General features: G+C 23.4%; 1 long non-coding RNA gene across 1 annotated transcript; it reads left to right on the top strand.

The window, feature by feature from the left end:
- The first annotated feature begins 11854 nt into the window (after window positions 1-11854).
- LOC113787143 (uncharacterized) lies at window positions 11855-15178 on the top strand. Its single transcript, XR_003473443.2, has 2 exons — window positions 11855-11972; window positions 14923-15178. It is a non-coding gene; the product is annotated as an uncharacterized lncRNA (long non-coding RNA).
- Window positions 15179-17191: the final 2013 nt, after the last annotated feature.

Here is a 17191-nt window from a genome sequence, read left to right as displayed (position 1 = left end):
GATAAAAAAAAAAACATGTGATTGTTTGTATAAAGTAGGCTAGTTGGAATTAGGTGTGATAGATTGTGCTTTTTTAGTTTTCATAGTATGAAAAGGGTCTTCATTCTGTTTCATTAGGTGTGTGTGTGTGGTTTTGATTTTGTTCTCAAAAGGCTGCTTTCATTATGCTTACTTTTACCTTTTTGTTTAGCTTGTTTTTGTGTAAGCAACAATGATTATTTATGTTTCCATATTGGAAAAAACAAACAAAATAGTAATGATAGCGGGTAATTATGTCTATAAGAATTCAACCAAATTCATTGTTGAATTGAATGGAAAAGTTGTGTATTATTATACTACTAGTATATATGTGACTTGGTAAACCATTGTAAATTTCAAAAGCTTCTTTTGGGTCTTGGTCTTTTGGAAGAATCAAACCAATCTGATCAATTGCCATGATCATACATAATTTGTCACTCTGTTCTGGAAGTTTAGTACTAGAGTTTTTGAACACTCAGTTCAAGGTTGTTTTTAAATAAGTAATAGATACCTTAGAAAAAGGAAATTAAAAAGAAGATATATTGAAATAATGTAAAACCAATTCTTAAATAATAAAGAGGATACATAATGTTTTACAATGTGTCAAATGGGTCTAACATTTCCCTATAACATAAATCAGAATAAAAGTTGACAATTTTTTTGGAGATAAAAGGATGAGCAAAATGATTATTTGATATAAATTTTGACATAAAAATTGTATTTTTATAAATAAATAAAAAAATTATTATTTTTCTCTCACTTTAGACATCAAAATGATACTTTTGATACATGGGGCTGATCTTGATTCTTGTGTGTTCAAATAACACATGTGAAGAAACAAAGATATATATGATAACAAAATATGATGCACAAAAGAGACAAGATATGACTATGTCAAATTAAACTTAACTATTGTACAATATTTTACAATTAACAATTTTGACTAGTGCTACTACTAAATTATTCTCTTCACAATAAAATAAAAATAAAAATTATATTTAAAAAATTAATATACTAACTAAAAATTAAAATCAAATACATTAATTTTTTAGATAAATTTTTTATTGTTTAACAAGTGAACAAATACTCTAAAAAAACACTAGTTAGCATTTTTTATTAAATAAAAAGATGACATTTCTTTCTCTATGTTGTTGTTTACTAATAAGCTGAGTTGGTATGTCATAGAATAGGAGATGAATACAGTCTTAAATTATAATTAATGTTAAAGTGGAAAGGATTATTATTATAGTAGGTAAAACAGTCAATAATATGCTTGACTTTGAAAGAATCAAATCAAAGAGGAACCTTTCACATTATTAAAAAGACTCAATTTACACTTCAAAATTTGGTTTGAAAAAAAATAACTTCAAAACTCTACTACTCTATAGTGTGGAAGCATCGAAAGCCGTGCTGCCGTATACACTAAATTTATATTTATATTATTATATCATCGATTAAATCACAAAAAATATATATATTAAAAAATTTGAACAAGTTGGAACATTCCAAGTGGCTCAAATGGTTAGTGTATTGATTGGTGAAATGTTGACTTTAGCATTCAAGTCAATTGGAAAATCATTATTCACAAAAAAAAAAAAAGTTATTAGAGGCCAAAAAGTTATTAGTGATGTGGATTGATTTAGTAGCATACATTTATAAAATTTATACTTATGCTGCAAGACAAGGCAATGCTCATATATTAAGACTTTTGGAATACAGAAAACTTGTTATTTAAGTTAAATTTAGTGCATTATGTGATTTGTTGGATAAAATTTCAAAAATATGGATAACTTTCTGTCCAGTCGTGTGGATTGAATTTGAAACAACAATGAGCTAATAATTAACATCACCAAAAGTTCAAGAAATCACACCTTTATCTAAATTCTTACTAGTACAATGAATATATATATATATATATATATATATATATATATATACATACAAGTCACATTTTTATATATTTTTCATTTAAATCATTTTTAAATAATAATATCACACTTGATTTCTAACATTATGTCCGTATGTTTAAAAGGGTGATTTATTTTCAATAAATTTATAACCTCTTTATTTTTATTTTTATATTTATCAGTTCTAGTTTACATGATGAATACCATGTAATCATAAAAAATGAAAAAAAATGACTATACCCCTACAAGTTTGAGTTAGTATATCATTGTTTTTATGTTTCGTTGAATTCAATTAAACTCACTCTCATCTAGTTTTTTTTTTTTTTTACAGAAGAAAACCCACTAACATAGCTAATATAAGTTTAATTAAATAATTTAAGTTTGGGTGGTTCCTGTTTGAAAAAACTCGTATACTATTAACTCACATATCGAAAAATATTTGATGGAATATACGTAAACATCCCACAAAGAAAGCAATGTTTACACATTTTCTAGGAAAAATAGAGGGTAAAGACATCTTAATTAATTATGTTGGCATTTTTTAGGAAAAAGTGCAGTCAAACATCGACATAAATAAGCAAAATATATATTCAAAAGACCAATTTTGTTTATATGGAAAACATCTGAAATATTAAGAGAAAAAATATCTCATTAATAATTATTAATAATATAAAGACTTAAATTAACAATTATGTCGGTACATTAATTATCTTGACAAATATGGAAAATTATAAATTTTATCATTTTAACCATATCAATACAATTAAACTACATATTTTTAATAGACTAAAAAACAACAATATTATTCTTAAAAATTTAATTTTTTTAATTGAAAATCATATTCAACATATATAAAGATACATAATTTTAACAACACACAAAAACTAGAAGCAGTGTATTTGAATTTTGAAATCAAAATTTTGATGTCCAAGCTAGAATCAATTTGATTATCCAAATTTGTTGGACTAATTAAAGGTGCCGTTTCTGAGATAAATGAATTGTAGTTTCCACCACCAAGTGTGTTAAGATAGCACTTTCATGGTCTTTTCAGTTAAATATAATGTATTAGTATAGTATTTTCGTGACAATCACATATTTCTACTTATTAATTAATGCAACAACTATAAATGCAAATTTTAGGTTGTAAGTTAAAGTTGGTCACCGGCCTAGCTTTTGAGAATTGATTGATTATCATAGAAAAAGAAGCTTGTGATTTTCTGTGTAAATGTGTTTGTTCTACAAACAACTAACTTCAGAAAATGTAAATTATGTATGCATCATAAAGTATAAGCAGGGGATTCTACTCCTATGTTGCATTGCATGCATATGTTGTAATTTTAAAGAAAAAGTTTGTGGCTGTCTCTTCCCCTTGGGAGTATTATTATTCTATTTATATATGAGCTACATATATAGTCTTTTGGTATGTTTAGTAAGACTAATAAACAAGTTTAAGTTTATAGTTTATATATAGGTTATAAGTTTTGTTTAGTTATAGTTATTTATGAATTTATAATTTGAATAGTTTATAACGGTTTTTTATAAGTTAATTTAAGTAGTTTATAATTTTTTTTAATTATTAAAACTAAAATCATTTTTTATTCTTTATAATTTTAAATCAATAATTTTAAAATTTTAAAATGAATTAAATAAATAATTTATATAATGTCAAATAAATAATTTAAAGTAATTTAATTATTATAATTTAAAATAAATAAACTAGCTAAATAAATAAAAATATATATCAGATTATAAATAATTTATTTATTTTAAATTTAATTACTTACAATTAATTTTTAAACTTAAATTAAATAATTTATTTATTTATTTATTGTAATATAAATAAAATACATAAATTAATTAAAAAATATCATATTGATAAATTTTAAATTAATAAAAATAAATTTTAGATAAATACTTTTAAAATATTTTAATCATAAATTGATAAAATTTATTTTGAATTATTAATGTCTTTTTATGTCATTTTTACATTTTATTTATTAATTGAATCACTAATTTTACCAAAATACTTCAATTAACTTAAGAATATGATTTTACCAAACATAAACTATAAACTAACAGCTATCAAGAAATTTTAATTTTACCAAAGATAACTACAATCTGATTTTTATAAATGTTAGTGCCTTAATTGGAATTTTATTGGTCATTTCATGCTCAATTATTTTATTTAAGAAGAAAGACTAGCTTATCCTAATTTGCCACAATAATTGAGTAGTGTTAGGAACATTTTTTTCAATGTTGACCGTAGTAAAATTCACGTAGATACCATTAATAAGGAAATAAGTGTTCGAAAAATAGCTTTAATGAAAGTGTTGCTAGTGGTATTTTTGTAACTTATTATAGTCTCTTTAGTCACTATTGTAAGGAAAATAAAATCACTTAAAATTTATTTAATCATATTATTTCTAATACACCTGTTATTTATTTAAAAAAAAAAAAATCAATTTTGATAGCTGAATATTTGACATCAAATTAAAAATAAATAATTTAGTAAATTTGATTTATATTTTATATAAAATAAAAATTAAATATACTTAATTATAGTATCTTGATACCTGTGAAAATAATGACTGAATGGAGTAATTTAATTAACTTAAAAAGAATGATGGATCACAATTTTTTCTAAGATAAAACCCCCGTGAGCTCTTCAAATATGGTTTATAAATGAATTTAATATGTTGATTTTATACGTTAATTTACTAAAAGATGTTTTATACTTTAAGTGATTTTTTTTTTTATTTTTTGAAGATAAATTAAAAGTATTATTATTAATATGATATATATTTGGAAAAAATAATAAATGCATTTGAAAATATATTTATATTTAAAGAATATTATTTTTCAAAGTATTGATAATAGAGAAAGTTCTTAAGTCGAGTTAGATTTTACAAGATCTATTTATATTGAAAATGTTAAGTTCAAGTTTGATCTATTACCCGTTAAATATTCAATTTTAAAGTATGACGTTGACTTTTAAAAATTCGGCTAGGCTTCAAAATTTGTTAAAAGTCTATTTTACTATTGTTATTACTATTATTTTTATGAAAATCTACCCAAGTCACGTATAAGATTTGGTAAATAAAAAAACAAGTTAACATTACAACAAACTTAAGTTCTATATTAATATCTAAAATTATCTTTTAGAATGTAAAATATTATATATCATATTTCAATTCTATTTTAAAATAATATTTTTAAATATTTGAAATATTTATATAGTGCAATGTGTTTAAATTACAAAAAATATTAACAAATTTATAATTTAATAAAAAAAACAAAACTTAATATTATAATTATAATAATAAATTTATTTATATTTAATTAAAAACTTACTAGGTACTGTGTTAAAAATTATAAAATATTGACTAACAATTAGCGGTAAAAACTTATATTACATAAGAATGACAAATTATGATTACATCCATCATGGTTTATCATAGATCAATTTTAAAAAATATTTAAAACTTCAATAATTATATACGTCATTTTTTAAACGTATATATATTAATGGTCGTATTCAATTTTACGATGTAGATAGCAACTTAAAAAAATAAAGAAGATCAAATACTATTACTTTTAAAAATTATTATTAAATCGTCATTAAAATTTTCTATAAGTAATCCACCCAAAATCTCATCAAAACAAAGTTATTAATTTTAGCATATATGTTAAAAAATTGAACAAATATAGGTCACCTTAATTTTTATTTCCCATGTATATTTGTTTTTGTTGAGGGTTTTTTTTTATATAAATATCCTCTTTTTTTAATTTTAATACCAGATTACCCCACTTTTAAAAAATAATACCAAAATGCCCTACTTTTTAGTCCCAGTTGCAGATCAACCTGGGGATGCGACCTCCTGAAGAAAAAAAATTTCAACCTCACTAGATGGTCGCATCCTGGGATACGACCTCCTACTAGCTTCCTTTTTTTTTTTTTTAAATTTGTTATTTATTATTAGGTATATTATATTGGGTATATTATATTTATTATTATTAAATATTTTAAAAATAATTATAACATTAAAAAATATAAAATATTATTATAAATAATAAAAATAATTAATTTAATAATATTATATAACTTTTAATAATTATTATAATAATAAAAGTAATAATAATAATAATTTTAATAATAATAATAAAAAGAAAATTCTATTAATAAAATAAAAATACTTTTATTATTTAATATATTCAATAATGTATTTTAATATTATATATTCTTTGGTTGTTGAATTTTGTTATTTATTATTGGGTATATTATATTTATTATTATTAAATATTTTAAAAATAATCAAACGATTCCAGTCCAGTTTTGCAACAACAGTGCACATCCTCCCATCGATATTAGGATTTCGTAGCAAGGCATAATTCTTTATAGAGTGTTGCTAAAACTGCCGAACCCCAACTATAGTGGGATGCTTTATTTAAATCGCCCAGATTGAAAGATATTTTAAATGTACACGATTATTGGATTTATTTGGCATCAACAATCCTCCAATCATACTTAATATATATGCTCGACATGATGCTTGTTTTTCTACTTCGAATGCGTTTTCACCAACATTATCAAAAGTATATTTGAGCCATTTTAATTTAATAGAATTACCTTTTGTATTAATTAATTATTTTAATTATTTATAATAATATTTTGTATTTTTTAATGTTATAATTATTTTTAAAATATTAAATAATAATAAATATAATATACCCAATAACAAAATTCAACAACCAAAGAATATATAATATTAAAATACATTATTGAATATATTAAATAATAAAAGTATTTTTATTTTATTAATAGAATTTTCTTTTTATTATTATTATTAAAATTATTATTATAATGATTATTAAAAGTTATATAATATTATTAAATTAATTATTTTTATTATTTATAATAATATTTTGTATTTTTTAATGTTATAATTATTTTTAAAATATTAAATAATAATAAATAACAAAATTCAACAACCAAAGAATATATAATATTAAAATACATTATTGAATATATTAAATAATAAAAGTATTTTTATTTTATTAATAGAATTTTCTTTTTATTATTATTATTAAAATTATTATTATAATGATTATTAAAAGTTATATAATATTATTAAATTAATTATTTTTATTATTTATAATAATATTTTGTATTTTTTAATGTTATAATTATTTTTAAAATATTTAATAATAATAAATATAATATACCCAATAACAAATAACAAAATGCAACAAAAAAAAAAATAAAAGGAAGCTAGTAGGAGGTCGCATCCCCAAGATGCGACCATCTAGTGAGGTTGGAATTTTTTTTCTTCAGGTCGCATCCCCAAGTTGCGATCTGCAACTGAAACTAAAAAGTAGGACATTTTGGTATTATTTTTTAAAAGTGGAACAATCTAGTATTAAAATTAAAAAAAGAGGATGTTTATATAAAAAACCCTTTTGTTGAAGCCAAAGTAATGTAGAGCATGAAAGTGACTTATCCGTACCTTAAATTGGGGGACTTGAGGCATCCCAAGCAGTGCACGTCTACATCCATCAAAATTCTTTATCTCCATCAACCTAACAAATAACCTGCTCTCTTCAATATTCACAACGACTTCCATTATCAGCTACCACTAAATACTTTTATGCCACACTTTAAATTGCATAAACAATTTTTGGTCAACAACCTCATTTTTTGCATTTTTTTTATTCTTTTTGATTTAGAACTATGTTAATTTGAAATTTTGTTTAAAGATAAAAAGGGGAAATGAGCTGTCCCTTTTAAGCAACCGCTCCCATCCAATTAACTCTATTCTTTTTTTTTTAGAAAAATTAATTTTAAAATAATATACTCGAACCTTCTCTTTCTTTTCTCATTTCTCTTTAAATAGTTTTCTTAGAGGTGCATAAGCTTTCACCACCAATCATATTGTTAAATGAAGATTAATAATGTTTAATAAAATTATATAAAATATTAATTTTAATAACATATTAAATGAGTTTAGATTTGTATAAAATTTTATATGCATAATCTATATAATATAAATTCTCAACTCAAACAAAATATAAATTAGAAGATTTTTTTTAAAGAAAAATAGAGATGATTAGGAGGATCCAATATACACATCATAGTGTGTTGTGATCATCATAGTGTGTTTTGAGGGGAGGAGAGGAAAAATTTGTAAGATTTAGTGTTTGGTTCAAATTTTAAGAGGGGAGAGGAACATAGCAAAATTCTTCCTTAAATTGATTTTGTTCTCCCTCTATTTTGACGGTGATTTGAGGGAAATGGTGAAATTGTATATCACTAAAAGTATATTTAAAATCTCTCTTCTTTTATACTAAACACAAATCATCAAAAATTTATCCTCTCTCCTACCCTCAACCAAACACAAATAATTAAAAATTATTCTCCTCCACTTATTTGAACCAAATGTTTTTATTTCTTTATCTCTCCTCACCTTCCCACCCCTTTTCTTCATTAAAATTTCTCTCCTCCAATCCTTTCTTATCCGTTGAACCATACGGACTCTAAAACTTAAAATTCATATTTCAAATTAATCAATATTCTATAATGTAGAATAATTTATTTTTCAAGGAAGAAATGACAATCTCCCTTAGGAGATTAAAATCATATTTAATATGAAATCTTATTTCCACAAAAGAATCAGAGTCAAAATCTTAAAATAAAATTTCAACAAAATATAATTATATGTCAAACACGATTACAAGAATAATAATAACCAAAAGAAATTGAGAAAAATTTATAATATAATTAATGTTTGCTCGCACTAATTAAATATATCACAAGACTTAACCATTCTCATGTTGTCAACATGTTTTGTAAAGTACCTCATAAAAAGTAAGTCTAGAGTCATTTCTTCGGTGGAGATGCGATCAACCTCAATTTGATTATTCTCTACTAGTTTTTGAACAACTAATATTTTATCTCAAAGGTTGTTTGTCCATCTATATAATCTAATAAATTACTACTTGAAATTAAAAAGGCTAAAATGCACGTTTTACTCCTAAATTACATAATTCGGCCATTTTAATCCCACGAAAATAAATTTTTTCATCCATTCACATTATCTTCTTTTATAAATGTCAATCCTCTTAATTTGAGCAGTGTCAACAATGAAATGGACTCACTTTCACTAGATCAACCATGATATGGATTAATTTTAAAAAACTTATACGTACGGATGTTAAATTTAATTAAAAAAAATTATCACGTAGAATTTAAATTATAGTACGCTAATGTCATGCTTATGAATATTTAAATTATAATACGCTAATATCATGCTAAGAGTATTTAAAGGAGACAATCCATCTATGTGCTAAAGTAGTCACTCTAAAAGCGAATTGCAAATTTATAAATATATATATTAAAAAAAAAAAAAGAGGCTAATTGCAAATAGCACCAAAACGTAAAATAAAGCGGGGCCAAGTAAAGCTAATTGGTGCACTCTTAATTTAAGCAAACGCTTATTAGGCACTTACTATTATTATTATTATTATACTTTTATCTATCTTAAAATATAAATTAAATTTAAAATTAAATTTTATATTAAATATATTATTTATATTTATATTTTAGTACGGTGCAAAATGCCGGAGTTTATCTTATAAATAATTGAATTCAGTAAATTATTTACATATTCAACAGTACTAGTATTACTACATGTTATTACAAGCTCACGAAAAGCTTTCTTGAAGTTGGCTTTTCATTGCATGAACAATTTTTTTTATATAGGTAAGTATTAGTTGTAGTAAGTTGAGTTAGTACTTTTACATCTTGGTTAGAATTTAAATTTTGATAGTTTGATTAATTCTTTCAACATTTAATTTAAATCAGTTAAACTATTCAATCTCTATTATATCAACAATATATTATGAATAAATTTTAATTGAAAATTCCATTAAAAAACTTCATTTATTTTAAGAAACGGGAGATAATCTATACCCAACAATTTCAATATATAAATCTTAATCGGCCTTTATTGTAGTATTGTTTAAAGGGCCATAATAAAATATGGTTTCATATATATATATATAAAAGGTAAACTACATATATTGCCAAGCCTCCTCAATATTGCTGTAATAGGAATAAGCATGGTGGCTAGCAAGACCAAAAGTTTAATTATTATTGTTGGACCAAATAATAATAGATTGCCTTTACGTAAAGCATCTTGTTGTGCTATAAAAAAGTAAAACAGGGAATGAAAATGAAAGCACAAAAAAGGAGATGGCAAAGTCCAACGTATTTCTACCTTAAGTTCCCATGGACACACAAGTAGCTGAGATATTTATGTATTATTTATTTAAATTGATTTTGTTATTTCTCTATTTTGAAGTAATTTAAATAGAAAAAAAATTAGTTCTATATAATTAAAAATTCATTTTTTTTTTGAATTAAACATAAACTATTAAAAAAAATTCTATCGCTTCCTCTATCTTGTTCTCTGTTGACCAATCGACTTTAAAAATATTATTGTTTCAAATTAAAAACCATTCCATAAAGTAGAATAGTTTATTTTTTAATAAAGAAATAACAATCTCCTAAGGAGATTAAAACCATATTTTATATGAAATATAATTTCCACACAAAAAATTAGAGACAATTTTAAAATAAAATTTCAACAAAATATAAATATATGCCAAACATGATTACAATAATAATAATAATAACAAAAAGAAATTGAGAAAAATTTCTAAATTAAAAAATTAATACATATAATATAAATGTGTTGCTCCCACTAATTAAAAATATCATAAGACTTTACAATTCACAAGTTTTCAACATGTTTTGTAAATTCTTTAAAAAAAACATGTTTTGTAAATATAACAGGCTTATTTCGTCGTGGATATGTGCTGAGCCTCAATTGGATTATTCTCTACCATTCTTTGAATAACTAATAATTTAAGATCTGTTTCGTACACATAGTAAGAGATAAAATATTAAATAACTATCATAATTTATATCAATCAAGTATTTGACGAAACAGTAAAATAGAAATGGTGTTAGAAATCATCAAAGACGAGTAACAATAATAATTTACTTAATTATTCATATAAAAATAATTTAAAATATTATAAAATATAAATTAAATTAAGAAGTAATATAATTTAATATTAAATTTTAGAAAATATTAATAATTAAATTTTAAAATATGTGTAATTTTATCTCAAAAGTTATTTGTCTATTTAAATAATCTAATAAATTATCACTTAAAGTTATAAAAACTAAAATGTACATTTTGCCTCCCAAATTGCATAATTTGGCGATTTTAATCCTTTATTTCGAAAATAATATGTTTTGTCTATTAACATGATCGCTTTTACAAAAGTCACACCCACTTAATTTTAATAGTGTTAACAATGACGTAGACTCACTTTTACGAATCAACGATGATATGGCTTAATTTTACAAAACTTTAATGCACATACATAATTTTTAAATTATAGTACACTAATATCATGCGTATGAATATTTCACTTGAATGTACAAAAGAAATAATTTTACTAAAGTTTTATAATAATTTATAATATTTAATATTTTAATATCTACTTAAATAAAGTAATCAACGATACGCATTGTGCAATTGCAAGAGCAATAAAAAAGAAAGGAGACAACCCATCTATGTGCTAAAGTAGTCAAATGTAAAAGCTAATTGCAAATAACACGAAAAGGTAAAAAAAAAGTGGAGCCTAAGTAAAGCTAACTGCACTTTTAATTCAATCAAACGTTTTTGTACGTACTTATTATTATTATTATTATACTTTATTTATCTTAAAATATAAATAAAAATTAATTAAAAATAAATATATTTAATTTAAATTTTATATTAAATATATTAATTTTTTAATTAATTTATATTTATATTTTAGTACGATGTAAAATGCAAGAGTTTATCTTATAAACACTTGAATTCGGTAAATTATTGACACATTCAACACTACTGAACTACTATATGCTATCACCGGCCCACGAAAAGTTTTCTTGAAGTTGGCTTTTCATTGGATGAACAATTTCTTTTTATATAGGTACGTATTAATAGTAATTAGTTGAGTTAAGTATTTTTACATTTTTATTAAAGTTTACATTTTGATATTTTTACTCTTGTAATTTTTACTTTAAATCAGTTGAATTATTCAATCTCTGATGCATGAATAATATATTATGAATTGCATAATCAATATATTATGAATCGATTTTAATTGAAAATTTTGTTAAAAAACAAATATAATTTTCATTTATTTTAAGAAAAGGTAGATAATTGTGTTACCTCAGCTTTGTCCATTGAATTAAAAAAAAAACTTAAAATAAGTCATAGGTATAATTTTAATATTTGTCATAATTATTATTTTCTTAAAAAAATGGTTCCTTATGTCTCTGTCTCTAGTTTAGGTTCTTGGTTTCCTCCGTTCCTTCAGGTTTAGATTCTTAGTTCCATTCGTTCCTTTTGATTTTGGTTCCCTCTGATTTTGGTTATGCCTCTGGTTCCGTTTTTGCCTTTGATTTGGTTTCGTTTCTGATTCTAGTTCTCCATCTGCTTCTGGTTCCGTTTGGTTCTAGTTTCCTCTCTGCCTTTAGTTCTGATTATAGATCTGCCTTTGGTTTTGGTTTCGTTTCTTCTCTGGTCCTAGTTCCCTGTGATTTTAGTGTTGCTTCTCGTTCTGATTATGTTTTTGTCTCTGGTTCTGGTTCTATCTGGTTCTGGTTATATTTTTGCTTCTGGTGTTGATTATGCCTCTGCCTCTGCCTCTGGTGGTATCTTCTTGTCGGTTCCTTAGATGTTTTCCTCTGATTTTCTTCTTCCTCTAATTCTGGTTTTGTTTCTGCCTTTGATGGTATTCTTTGATTGCATCCTCTTATGGTATTCTCCGGTGGTATCCTTTACTCGTATCCTTTAGTGGTATTCTTTGATTTTGGTTCCCTTTTACTTCTTGTTGTTTTTTTACAGCATTAACAGTTCCTTCAATTTTTTTTAGTCTTCTTGCTTTTCACCTTTACAACTGCACACGTCACCTTACTATTTTTTTTAAGCCTCTTTTGTTTTTTTTTTCTTTTCCAAAACAACTGCAATTTTTTCTTGTGTGCACGCCAAATTTTAGCCCCTTTTGATTTTTTTCTCTTTCCTGAAATTGTTACAATTTTTATCATGTATACAAACAATTAAAAAGTGTATCCTCTTTTTTCATGATTTAGCTTAGCAAATTCATTTTTTCTGCAAAAACAAACAATAATTCAGAACTCAATTTTATCTCATTGATACAAGAATTCATCATTTTAGTCCATAAATTGAGATAGCGAAAAAATAAAAAAGAGGTAGTTTGAGAGTTTTCAGCTTTCATTTTTCAAGCTAGTAAGACTTTTTGTTAATAAGATAAATGAAGTATAAAATAAGTTAAGAAAGAATACGACAACTCAAAACAAAAACAAAATACAATTTGAGCAAATCAAAGAGTATAATAAATATTCAACTTGCGTAGTAACTATTTCTAAACTAATCTATGTAACAACTTTATAGTTTTGTTTAGTGTTATACCTTTAGTTTGAATTTTGTTTTACCATAAATAAGCATTTTAGTTTTGTTAAAATATTTATTCAATTATTTCAATTTGATTCTTTTGTGTTATTGATAATTGTCATTTTATTCTTTTATTAAATTATGGACTAAGTTCAACCAACATCAACCACTATATAAATTATAAGCATTCAAAATTTATTCTTAGGTTTATCATTATCAGCTTTAATAAAATAAAAATCCATGTTATTCAAAATCAACGTAACTAAAAAAATTGATTGAAATGTTATATTTTGCCAAAATTAGTTTTAAGATGTATGAGTTACAAAAACTTAATGATGTTAAGCTTTAACTAATAATTATCCTTTTAATAAAATAAGATCGTCTGAGATGTGACATCTTGTAAGTGATAGTTTAAAACGTCTGAGTTGTGACAATTTGGTGATATTAATCTTTCTTAATCAAATCCAAATAAATAACTGAACATTATAATCAAAATCAATTTATGAGGCTCAATGTTTTCTTTTCTTTCATTAAATCAACATTTTCTTTTTATCCAATCATTTTATTGTAAACAAACTTTTTTTCTTTAAAAGCAATCATTACATCCGCGTGTACTACTCAAGAACTACATAACTTTGATTTTTTTTCATCGCACCAGGAGATAGTAGTAACAAGATCACACTTTTGTTAAGCATAATAATAAATTTTTTTCTTTTCCTCTATATTTTAAATATACTTTTTTTACGAGTTTCGTTTCATAAAAATGATTATATTTACATTTTAAAAAAGATAAATAAATCTATATAAATTAACATTAATTTTGTACAATTAATTATAGGTAACCGTATTTGGATATTAATATCTTCCCTAGTAACCGTATTTTAACGGATGTCGTAGAGTGATAATACTTTCCCTACACATAATCGACTCACGAACTCAAAATTTGATTTTAAATATCATTGTTTTAAAGGATTTCTTAATGTTTTTCTCTATTATAAAATAAATTTTGATGACAATTCTATTAAATTCGAAAAATACTCGAAATTTTAGACTGCAACAATAATCTATTCCCACGATTTCTATACATACATCTTCACTAGCATCAATTGTAGCATTGTTAACATAAAGGTCCATAATAAAATATGGTTTCATATAAGGTAAACTACATATATCGCCAAACCTCCTCAACATTGCTATACTTAGGAATAAACATGGTGGCTGGCAAGGCCAAAAGTTTAATTAGTATTGTTGGACCAAACAGTCGTATCTTAAGGTACCATGGACACAAGTAGTTGAGATATTTATGTATTATTTGAATTTCATTTATTAATTCCTGTAACTAATTTCGTTTAACTTATTCAACGCGCAACTTAAATTGAGGACTATTATATCTGTTTAAATTGAATTAATTACTCAAAATTTAAATTAAAGTATTTTATTTATTTATTTGTTTATTTTTCCAGGTATAGTTGGTGCCAATTAGAGGAACATCCACAAGCTCTAAAGTTTCAATAAAATTATGAAATTCAGTCATTTCCTGGGTTCCTCTACGTTGAGTTGAATCCCTCCGCACCCTCATAAGTAGTTTGAGATATTATGGTTAAAATAATGGTAAATGTTGAATTTTTAAAATTATAGATAAATAAAACAAATTATTTTACAAAAGCAGCAAATATATTTGTGTACTTTAAATTCTTAATGAATCACAACTATTTTTTATGTTCCTCCCATATTAATCATAGTTTCCATCATTTTGTTTTAATAATTTTTTTTGCGCATTATGATTTTTTGTTTAAATAATCAATATTAAAACAACACATTGCAGAAATATTAAGATTTCAGTAATACTTTTATATAAATGTTATTAATATTTTAAAAAGATTTTAGTTTAAATTTCGCTTTAAACTTCAAAATACGTTAGGTTGGTCCTAACGATACGTAATAATTCAATCATGATATATAAAATTAAAATTTCGTTTAAATCTCTTTTAAAAAATTACATATATTATAGTTCTTAAAAATAATGGTGCAAAAAATTTTAGTCTCTGCTACAATTTTTGTGTATATATATATATTATTGAATTGATTTTTTCAGGCATACATAATGATACTTAAATTTTTTCAATTTGTAATTTCTTTTTTAAACTCAATATTATGTTAGTATTAATAGTAATTGTCAGAATTATATTGAGGGTCAAAATCGAACCCTATCCTCCTTAAAAATCGCTCTTTAACTCGTCGATCTCGATCACGAAATCAATTTTATATTCCCTTAAAAAAATTGTAAATATTTTTATAATGTTATAGACATATTTACAAAAAATTATCATTCAAAGTTTTAAAAGTCGAAAGACAATTATACATGTTTCGTTCTACCATAGAATAAAACTGTTTGTATGAAAATTTTATAAGAAATAAAAAGGGTAATATTTTTACAAGAACTAAAAATGAAATACTAGAATTTTATACTCCTTTTATTCCCTAATTAATTGAGATATTTAATTATTTCACATATAATAAAAAAAATATAAATGAAAGAATTATAATATTATTTTTACTAAATTATTTTTGTGATAAATGCACAATGGAAGACATTGTATAGAAGTAATAAAAACAGTATTAAGTTAAAAATACTTTTAAAAAAGGTCATTTGAAATTAAAAGGGTAATTAAATTTAGGGAAATTTTGTTTTGGTTAATAAATAGCTTACTGTGAGATAGAGGAGTAACGATTAAAAACTTAACTTTTGTTATTATTTTGGAAAGAATATAACCTTTTTATTTATCTAATACTAGTATATTACTCTCTTAATCCCACAATTAATTATTCTTTTTGTAGAAAAACATAGTTTCAAAATGAACAATCCTTTTCAATTTACAATATATAATATCAACGGTTTTTTTCCTCTCAATTACTTTTAATTAGTACTACTACATACATATCTTTTAATTAATATATTTCACTTTTTTTTATCAATAATAACAATGAATATACCAATACTATAAACAAGTATATTTTAATAAAAATATTATTATCTCTTTCATTTATACCCTTTTTAATTTCCTTTTTAATTTGTAAAGAAAACTTCATTGCTTATTAAAAAAATGAAATCGATCATGTGTTCTAAATGGAGTTTTGATAGGTGGAAAATATGCTGAAATGATGGTGAAAGCTTGAATGGTTGCACCTTGTAATGCAACAAACAGTAGATGTTAACTTTGAGACTTTCATCCTAACAAGGTTCCAAAAACTAACCCATTTAAACTTTTTAATAATAAAAAAAAAATTAAAAAAAAAAAAAATAGATGCTGATGTTAGCTCCCCATCATCAGGACAAAGCGACAAACCGTCTTCGCACGTGTTTGACACTTACGGTCAAATGCCGGTGCCAGTCTTAGACACGTGTGACCTTTCTATTATTCCCAAACATATTTTCAATTTTACTAAGTCGAAAACTTTGAATCTTTGACTACTAATCACGCTCCTCTTCAAGCACACATATTTAATGTGAAGCTTCTTCTTTTATTCTTTCTTTTTTAAAAACTAAATTATTATTAATTACGTTAAATTAGTAACTATTTTGTAAATTTTATATGCGAATACATGAAAATATTTTACAACATTTTTGTTAAACAAATATTAATATATTAATTACAATTATGTTTCATAAAAAAATTATAACTATGTCTTTAGATAAAATATGTTAATTTTTTTCAATTCAACTTGAGCTAC

Source organism: Cicer arietinum, chromosome 6, assembly GCF_000331145.2.
Source record: "Cicer arietinum cultivar CDC Frontier isolate Library 1 chromosome 6, Cicar.CDCFrontier_v2.0, whole genome shotgun sequence".
NCBI lineage: Eukaryota > Viridiplantae > Streptophyta > Magnoliopsida > Fabales > Fabaceae > Cicer > Cicer arietinum.
The sequence above is the reverse complement of the archived record's forward strand: the minus strand, read 5'-3'. Positions and strand labels throughout refer to the sequence as shown.